Source organism: Ruditapes philippinarum, unplaced genomic scaffold (assembly GCF_026571515.1).
Source record: "Ruditapes philippinarum isolate M1 unplaced genomic scaffold, ASM2657151v2 ctg12518_1_1_1_1, whole genome shotgun sequence".
Taxonomy (NCBI): Eukaryota; Metazoa; Mollusca; class Bivalvia; order Venerida; family Veneridae; genus Ruditapes; species Ruditapes philippinarum.
In genome coordinates, this window is record NW_026863758.1 from 17,501 (window position 1) to 27,636 (window position 10,136).

The 10,136-nt window shown below is 36.9% G+C and overlaps 1 long non-coding RNA gene across 1 annotated transcript; it reads left to right on the plus strand.

Moving 5' to 3' along the window:
- Nucleotides 1–8,135: 8,135 nt before the first annotated feature.
- Nucleotides 8,136–10,043, plus strand: LOC132723249 (uncharacterized). The gene is made up of 3 exons (XR_009624717.1): nucleotides 8,136–8,235; nucleotides 9,333–9,422; nucleotides 9,898–10,043. It is a non-coding gene; the product is annotated as an uncharacterized LOC132723249 (long non-coding RNA).
- Nucleotides 10,044–10,136: the final 93 nt, after the last annotated feature.

The window sequence follows — 10,136 nt, forward strand, 5'->3', positions numbered from 1 at the left end:
TCACACATGAATGAATGAAATCAGCCTGAAATCGAAATCAAATCGAATTTTTGGTGTATCTTTGCACAGGCAGACCGTACGTGGCTTGAATACTATACATGTACATAACCACTGCAATTTTTTTTTTTCACTGCATGTGTTCCAAACTGTTAATGTAGCACAAATATGTAAAAGATTTTTTATCTGTTCCATGAAGATGATAGAAATTAAAGATCCTGTATGTTTTGTGATTGATATTGTTACTGAGTGTATCACACACTTGCAAATTATTATATATGTATATAATTATGCAAATAAAACAATTTTCAAACATCCAAGAATATGTAAAATGTGTACTGCAAATATTTGTGCACATTATATTTAATCAATAAGTTACATGCATTCATTTCTTATTGGAAAATTTGACTTGGAATTTATAGAAAATAAATTTCTAATTACCTCCCTTTATTTACGCAAAATGTTAAATTGGGTAATATCTTTATAGATAAAGCTTATATGAACTTACAAGATTGACAAATCTTAATTTGAGCGTCATATTTATGAAATAAAACCATGAAAAAAATGTGTTACAGGATCTTTAAATTAAATATTTATTTATTCAAAATGATTTTAAAGCATCAAATCTTTAGTAAAACAACAACAAACAAGAGCTGTCCGTAAGACAGCGTGCTCGACTTTTTTATTGCTTGCCAATAAAAAAAGTTTTTGCAGTAAAAGGCAATACAAGAATCTCTGTATTTTTAAAGTGAACAATGGCCATGAGCATTAAGATATTTAGTGAAGAATTATTTTATTATGACATAATTTATGGTAAAGTGAACAAGTGGATAGGAATGAATTTTTTTAGATTTTTTAAGTTTTTTAGTGCTTGCCTATAATACAAAACATTGACAGTTAAGGGCCATAATTCAAATAAAATCTTTGACAGAATTACCTTCTCCTGGACATGTTTGGGAATCATGATTGTAAACAAGTATTCCAACTTTCAAATTAATATCTCAAACAGTTCAGTCAAAAAGTGGACTGGTACTAAAAACTTAACCAAGATTCTAAGTCGATAAAAGGCCTTAATTTTTAAAACAAATCCTTGACAGAGTTACCTTCTCTTGCGTACAGATGGGGGTAATGATGTGAAATAGCATTAAAAGTTTCAAAGCAATATCTCAAAGGGTTAAGGCAATAAGTGGATTTTACCCATATTCAATGTATTTTCTAAGTCAAAAAGGGGCATAATTCTGTCAAAAACCTTGACAGAGTTATGTCCTCTTGTCTGTTGATGAAGGTCGTGATGGTAAACAAGTATGGTCAGTTTCAAAGCAATACCTCCAATGGTTTTGAAATAAAGTGAGGTGGTACAAAAAACTTAACCAAGCTCAATACACTTTCTAAGTCAAAAAAGGGCCATAATTCTGTCAAAAACCTTGACAGAGTTATGTACTCTTGTCTGTAGATGGAGGTTATGATGGTGAACAAGTATGGTAAGTTTCAAAGCCATACTTGTAATACTTCTGAAATAAAGTGGGGTGGTACGAAAAACTTAACCAAGGTGTGACGCCAACGCCGACGCCGACGCCGACGCCGGGGCGAGTAGGATAGCTCCCCTTTTCATAGAAAAGTCGAGCTAAAAATGGTTCTTTTAATTTAATCCAGAAAATACATGGATGAAATTAAAAGAGCAACTTTCTTTTGTTGTTTACTAAAAATTTGATGTTTTAAAAATATTTTGAACTAGTAGAGTTTTTGTCACAAAAACATATGTCTCCAATAACTATGTATTGTCACTCATCCAAAAATTCATTGAAATCCCACCAGTAGTTTGACCTGTGAAGGCCGGACAAGATTTTCCTATTTTTAGCTCTGGCGGCCACTTTGTGCAGCAAGGTGATGTGCACAACTAGGAATGGTCACTCCTGTAAAGGTTGGTTGAAATCCCACCAGTAGATTGACCTGTGAAGGCCAAACAACACTTTCCTATATTTTTGCTCTGGTGGCCATTTTGTGCAGCGAAGCAGAACGTGCTGGTGATGTGCACAACTATGGATGGTACTCATCACTCTTGTAAAGTTTAGTTCAGATCCCACCAGTACTTTGACCTGTGAAGGCTGGACAAGATTTTTCTATTTTTAGCTCTGGCGGCCATTTTGTGCTGCAAAGTTGGATAGTGCCAATAATGTGCACAACTAGGGATGGTACTGAACACTCCTGAGTTTGGTTGAAATCCAAGCCCAACCAGTAGTGTGACCTGTGAAGACCGGACAAGCTTAATGCAGACGGTCGGCCAACCAGACAGATGTCTGACCAAATAGGCATTTCTCTTGCTATTTTCTTTTGTTTAATAGAGGGCCATGGCCCATTATTCTCTTGTTACAGAATGAATTATATTGTTCTCTTTTGTTCAGTTTACAGTTACTGAAAGAGTTAGATGGCCCCCTATAATCCCTATTCTGAAGTGCGGACAGACAGACAAACGGCAAAGGCAAAAACAATATGTCTCCCATAAAATTTGGGAGATATAATAAATAAATATTTAATTTATCAAAAAAAAACAACAAAAAAAAACGGAAGTACAATGTAGTCATGACTCATGTACATACATATTATAGTAAAGTATCAAAGCCACGCACAAACTGCCTGTGTTTTGTGACAAGCCAAATATTGATATCGGACCTATTGATTGGTAACTTGTAATAAATTTGTTGGTGGATGTACTGGGTCAATGAGTGTCCACAGCTACATGCCACACCCATGAAGCAATGCCAGCAACTCTTAGACATCATGAAAGATGCCTTCCTTGTTCAGATAGTTGATAAACCTACTCGAACAACCGAATACACGGAATCCTGTCTTGACCTCTTCTTCACCAATAACCAGTCTCTCATCAACCGTTGCGAAGTCCTTCCTGGCATAGCCGACCATGACGCAGTGTTCATAGAGTCAAGCCTCCGCCCCATGAGAGTTCGTAAACCTCCAAGGAATGTCCTTCAATACAGAAAAGCTGACTTTGAAAGCTTCAAGGCTGAACTGACGTCATATTTACCACAATTCACTGAAGAGACAGCCAACAGCTCTGCTGACCATTCTTGGAAGATTTTTGAGAGTAAGTTGAAGTCGTTAGTCACCAGGTACATTCCCTCCAAAACCATCTCGGGTAACAAGATACACAAACCATGGATCACCAAGACAGTAAAGACTCTCCATCGAAAAAGAAACAAACTACTATCCAAGTTCAAATCAACTGGTTCCCTCAAGGATAGGCGGCGATACAGTGATTTTTCTCACTTTATTGGGAAGAGACCATAGCCTCTTGATTTTGGGAAAAATTATTAATTAAAATTGCTGATTTGGGAAGTAAAAAAGCTGGTTTTAAGTTCAGATTTTTGGGGAAACTGCATGATTTTAAAGAAAATTTCAATTGGGAAGAGGCCTTTTTTCGGAGTCTGTTATTAAAGTAGGAAAATCACTGTGATACCATCAGGCCAAAAGAGAAACTCAAAAGAAAGAACGACAAGAATATTGGCTATACATGTACTTAGAAGACCTAATCGATGCCAATGATCCAGCCTCAGAACAACCATCAAAACAAAAAAGTTCTGGAATTACATCAAATCGTTGAGAAGGGACAACTGTGGGGTTTCACCACTGAAAGACAAGGGCAAGTTACATGCTGAATCAATCGACAAAGCCAATATCCTAAACAAACAATACCAATCCGTTTTCACTAGGGAGGACAAATCCAGCATCCCAAATCCTGAGGGCGAACTATCCCCCACCATGCCTGACATAGAGATTACCAACAAGGGAGTGCTTACACTACTCAGGAAGCTCAACCCAAAGAAGGCAGCAGGCCCAGACATGATCTCTGCGCGCATCCTTAAGGAGATGGCTGAACAGTGTTCATCATACCTGGTCGTCATCTACAAAAAGTGCCTCTCTTCTGGCAGCATACCTGAGGTGTGGATAACAGCCAATGTGTCAGCCATATTTAAGAAAGGGGAGCGCTTCAAAGCCAGCAACTATCTACCAGTATCCCTCACCTGCATAGCCTGCAAGATGCTGGAGCACATCATCGTTACCAACATAATGAATCATCTGGATAGTCACAAGATACTCACCGACAGCCAGCATGGATTTAGAAGAAGGCGGAGCTGCGAAACCCAGCTACTAACGCTGACAGATGAGCTCACCAAGTCCATGGACTGGTGTAAACAACATGACCTTGCTGTACTGGACTTCAGCAAAGCCTTCAACCGCGTCCCACACAGTCGCTTGCTTGTCAAGCTCCATCATTATGGCATCAGAAACCATACCCTGAAGTGGATTCAGGCATTTCTCACAGGCCGCACTCAGCGCGTAGTTGTTGATGGAGCAACGTCCGACCCAGCACCCGTTATCAGCGGAGTCCCCCAGGGAAGTGTGCTCGGACCCATACTCTTCCTGGTCTTCATCAATGACCTGCCACTTCATGTCACGTCCAAAGCCAGACTCTTTGCTGACGACTGTGTGGTATACCGGGAAATCAACACTGAAGAGGACTGCCACGTTTTACGGGATGACCTGAAGACGTTGGCATTGTGAAAGAAACGCTGGGGCATGAGTTTCCACCCAGAGAAATGCAGCATAATCAGGGTCCACAGGAAGAGGAACCCCATCATATACCCGTACTCCTTGAAGGGCCACACACTTGAGATAGACTCTATAACCAAGTACCTCGAGTCCATATGTCTGGAAACCTCTCCTGGAATCAACATGTTGACAAGATCGTGAAGAAGGGCAACAGTACACTCGGCTTCCTTCGATGCAACCTGCGCATCAGCAATGAACAGGTCAAGAGCACAGCCTACATGTCACTCGTGCGACCAGGCCTTGAATATTGCTCCACCATCTGGAACCCTTATACCAAGGACCTTACACGCAAGCTCGAGATGGTCCAGAGGAGAGCTGCAAGATATGTGACGAACCGTTACCACAACACAAGCAGCATATCCTCAATGATCCTACACTTGGAGTGGGAGACATTAGTCACGACGGACCAAAGCCCAGCTGACCATGATGTTCAAGATCACCAATGACCTTGTAGACATACCAGTCAGCGATTATCTCACCCCTGCCCCGAGCCGCACTACATGTAGAAGTGACCACTCCAAGAAGTTCCAGATCTACCATCCACATCTACATCGTACTACAAGAACTCCTTCTTCCCTCATACAGCCACAATATGGAACAGCTTACCTGCCTCCTTTGCAGAGGCCCCTGACTTGGTATCCTTCAAGCAGGGGCTATCAGCCCTCACATTCTAAGTCGCCTTATGGGCCCAGCTACAAGTACCCACTAGTGATTTATCCAAGGCTGTGCCGGCAGCGGCCACCGTAACCGGAGAGGTTTGGGTTGAAGAAGCGAAATATAGCTGGCCATACTTTTTGTCTATATCTCTACCTTTGTACTATCCAACCTCTTCTAACTTTCTATCATTTCTTGTATATTTCTTTTTCTTGACCTAGCACCACCCGTCGCGTCATAATCAAGTGTGATTGCGCCGACGTACAATGTAGATGTAGACATATTAAATTATATTTTTTAAGTATTGTAACTACGATTTTTGTACGGGAACTACTCGCATGGCAGTAGACCAATTTAAGAAATATGGAATAAACTGATAAACAAATTAGACGAAAATGTGCTATCCGAAATTGATTTACAAAAGATAAGTGCTCGTACCCTGATTTCCGCCACTTGGATGTTCATTCCAACAATTATTTCCATATCTGCAGTTACCTTGTAGAAAAAACCTACACACAACCATAATAATTTTTACTTTTGTAATATCAAAACGTAAAAATTAATGTTACTTTCATTTCGTTTAAAGCTTTGATAATTGCCGTGCAGACACTCCGGAATAAACAGCTAAACTCTGTATTCAATCCTCAGTCTACCGCATAGTAATACCCCATAGTAATCATGGAGACACGTGCGTAAAACTAGAAAACATTCGTGCACAGCTAGCGATAAATTGTTCCTCGAATTGAAAACAACGGAAAAAAACACACACATAAAATCCTTAAATATCTTTTAATATTTGGATGATTGACAATGCTTTTTTTGTGACAATTCTCTCATCTATGGTTCTAAAGTGACATTCTTCAGACAAGTCTGATAAGAAAAGCTTGGCGCTACAATGATTTATAAAAACCTTCAGATATAATTTTGTTTCAAGGTTTACTCTATAATATATCTTTTTTTAAGACTGGGAAGACAAAATAAAAATGTGAATTGGAAAGAGTAAGTGTATTTCTATGCATATTTATTTGATGTCAAATTTTTGAAAAATACATCTTAAAATAGATAAATTTTGTGGCTAATATATCGATATATACTGTACTGATACTGTATACAGGTCAAGCACGTCTCAACAAATGTTTGTTAAGAAAGAAAATAGTTGGATATTTTTTAAAACATCAAACTTCAAAGTAAATTTTATGTGCAGGTCTGCAAAATATCTAGAATTCTACAAAATTCTGGTAAAAAAGTGATCCCTCGGAAGCATTAATCACAACAAAATAACATAAGAATTGCAGACTCGGTTTGATTGAGTCTGTACATGAGAGATAATGAATAAGTGCAACATCCCTCACGCCCCCTAGCACCGGCTTGAGCGGTACTCAATTCTCAGCACTTTATAGTGTTGGCATCAATGATCCCGAAAGGACCAGAAAATATAACAACACGAAGTGAGTACGGGGCAACTTTTTACGGCTGCCACACGGCACTTGACACCTGCCATAGTCATACATGGAACATTTGGGTGAAATTTGCACTGTAATTTGTAAAATGCTTAGGCTATCTCAAAGATATATCACCAGATTGATTTCAAGACAGCTTGGTGTGATCAACTTGGAACAACTTAGCCTGTATTCAGCTCATGTTACATTCATTTTGTAAATTACACAAACATTCATTTTGTAAATTGAGCAAACAAAATATGTTTCATCATAGAAAATTACGCAAAATCTGCTAACAAAATGCATCGTAGATCTTCTGTTTTTGTTAATATAATAATAATACATTTTTTTAGATTATTGGAGAATATGAAGTCACACCAACTGGAATGCTGAGCAACCCCTACCAGTCAGACCAGCACTACTTCAGCCCTCCACTGGACAAGTGAAAAGAAAGCACTTACGGTAAATATCAAGAAAGCAAGTGAACATTTGTTTCCACATACACTAGCTAAATCTGTAGCCCCTCATTTTGTGTTTAGTAATGGAAGTATTTGAATTTGGTTTTGATGAAAGACCCCAAGTATTATAGGCTTCAGCCTGCCGCTGTTATTTAACACTCATGAATATTGTATGTTAACATTACTAAATGTTCTGAAACATAATATTGTTCTGCTTAGTACAATTTTAAGTACACTCTTGTCTATTTAGCAATGATTTTGTGCATGCACTATTCATTTTTAATGCAGTTAAAGAACATAGATCTTCCACTCAAGAATTTTGGAAGTTTTTTTTTACTCAAACAATAATATTTGCAGCAGATGTATAGCCTTACACACTTAAAATGTCTAGGAATAATTAATTATGAAAAATTATTCAAAACATATACAAAAGCAGGTGGCCATGTCAAACACTAAGCTACTGTTACACAATGAACCCATTTCATAGCAGTGATAGCAAAAAATCAGTTAGGAAAAAATCATGCAAGGGACATTTGAGCCGTGGCACGACAAAACCAACATAATGTGTTTGCGACCAGCATGGATCAAGACCAGCCTGCGCATTCTGATCAGGATCCATGCTGTTCGCTATCCGTTTCTCTACGGTTTGTAAGCGGATTCGCAGGCTGGTCTGGATCCATGCGTGTCGCAAACACATTATGTTGGTTTTGTCATGACCCGGCTCATTTATAACAGCTATGTAAAGGAATTATATACTAGAGATAAGGAGTATATATATATCAATATTTCAGTGTTTCACTGTATTCACAGAAACAAAATTTCAGTGTGTCATTGGGTATCAATGTATAAATCAAATATGCTTTTCACTGAATCAATGACAGCTGTAGAGAATTCATAATTTTCTTTTTGGTTTAATAACATTGATTGTCTAATATACATGAATTATGATAATTTTGTTTTAGATACATAGTGATGCCGAATTACCTGAGATTAGTGAAAATGGGCCATGTGTCAGTGAGAACAATCAGGAGTCTGAGGACAGTTTATCAGTACAGACAGAGGTATGGATCTTTTCAAAGATTGTTTTCTTCTTAAAAGTGTTAAAGCAGTTTTGTCCATAATTGAGAAAAATCTTTACATTTTTAATCGTAACTTTTCTTTTACAATTTTGCGACTTCTATTTTGTTACTACTTCTTTTTATTTCTATAACTTCCTATAGGAAACATGGCTGTGAACTTATAATCTCAGAAAATCTCACAAAATGTGAACATGCTGATCAATAAATCTCTTATACAGATTTAAAGTGTATTACATCATAGTTTCCTGTCCATAATAATATAGCTCTGTGATTTAGCCAAGTCTTCAAAGAAAGAGCTAGCCTAATGCCAGATCAACATACATACATTTCTACATAGGAATTTTGCTCACTGATACAAGAAAATAACCTCGAGTTTCACTGATCTTTCTATTACATATGTCAGCATCCATTAGTAGTTGTACTTTTTAAAAAAATACTGACCAACAGTAATGTGTAATTACATTGTTGAAATCCAGTCATTTGTTTCATGCTTTCTAGTGTTTTACTGTAATATATCAGATGATTATACTCTGATAAACCACTAGTGCAATTTTTAAAATATAAATTTCACTGTGGCCGGAAAATATGTGAATGCTGGTGAAAAGAATATCATAACTAAATAGGATACGGTAATAGGCAAAGCTAAATGCTGTCATACGTAATTTTTGCTTCTTTAGGAACACACAGTTTATATCATCATACATCATGTTCAAAATGTAACCAAAGTAGAGAAATTTAACAGACCTATATTTCAAAATTGATGATGTGATGATGTCACATAAGAGAATGCATACGTTCAAGTGGCAATATATGTAAAAATACTTTAAATCACTTAAAAAGTATGAAATAAAAAGACAATTTATTTGTTATACATATAAGATTAAAATGTATTTCATTTGTGAACACCAACTTTTCTATCTTCACTTGTGGTTACGCCACTCGTGAAGTTATTGTATCTGGTGTTCAATTATTGACATATATTTCAATCTTACATGCAAAACATACAAATATCCCCTATGTATCTTTCTTTCTTTGTATTCTGATTAAATTAATTATTTCCTTAATGATCTTTTTGACAGAGAGCAAATCTTCCTATAAAGACATCTGAAGAAAACAAGAGTCAGTGCCCACCACAATGTGCCCAGGACGAGGCTTCAGACTTGATCAAGGTATGTTTGTTTCAGTTATCAAAAATGTGGAATTTGTGGTAGACATTCTGATACAATACCAGTTACATGATATTACATAATTTTCATACTTCATAAAGCAAGCATCCTAAAAGAGGCTTAATTATCATGCTTATTGAATTATTGCATTTTATTTAAAAATCACATACCAGAAAGGGGCTTTAAGAAACTTAACTGTACGTAAATTTGAACATTTTTTTCTCTCAATAAATTTGAATATGTAATATGCTGTACATCATAATAAAATTCTGTTCTGACATAGACAATGGTTTCAAGTTCCTACTGATTAGGCTGTAACAATTCAAAAAATGTTCTATTTGATATCTGTCACCCTGTTATAATTCATGTCTGATTAAATTTTGCCATTACTTGACAATTCTGCTCATTTGCTCTAAATTCGGTTCTTCAAGACACAAAATCTATGCATAAATCTATGGATTTTTTTTTATCTTTACAGGAGGATGGTAGATGTCTTTGTATAAAGCCAGAAACAACTTCTACTGGGACCCAGGTAAAGCCTGGAACAACAGTTAAGGGAGTTCAAGTCAGTAGAAAAGTTCAAGTCACTAATGCTGTGAAAGGTAGTGTATAATATTTAGTTAATCTGTTACTTGTGAATGTTGAGTTTACCAGTAAGAAACATCTATTAAATTGCCAATCTTGGTTACACGTTTAACTATATGCTTTAATAAGTTT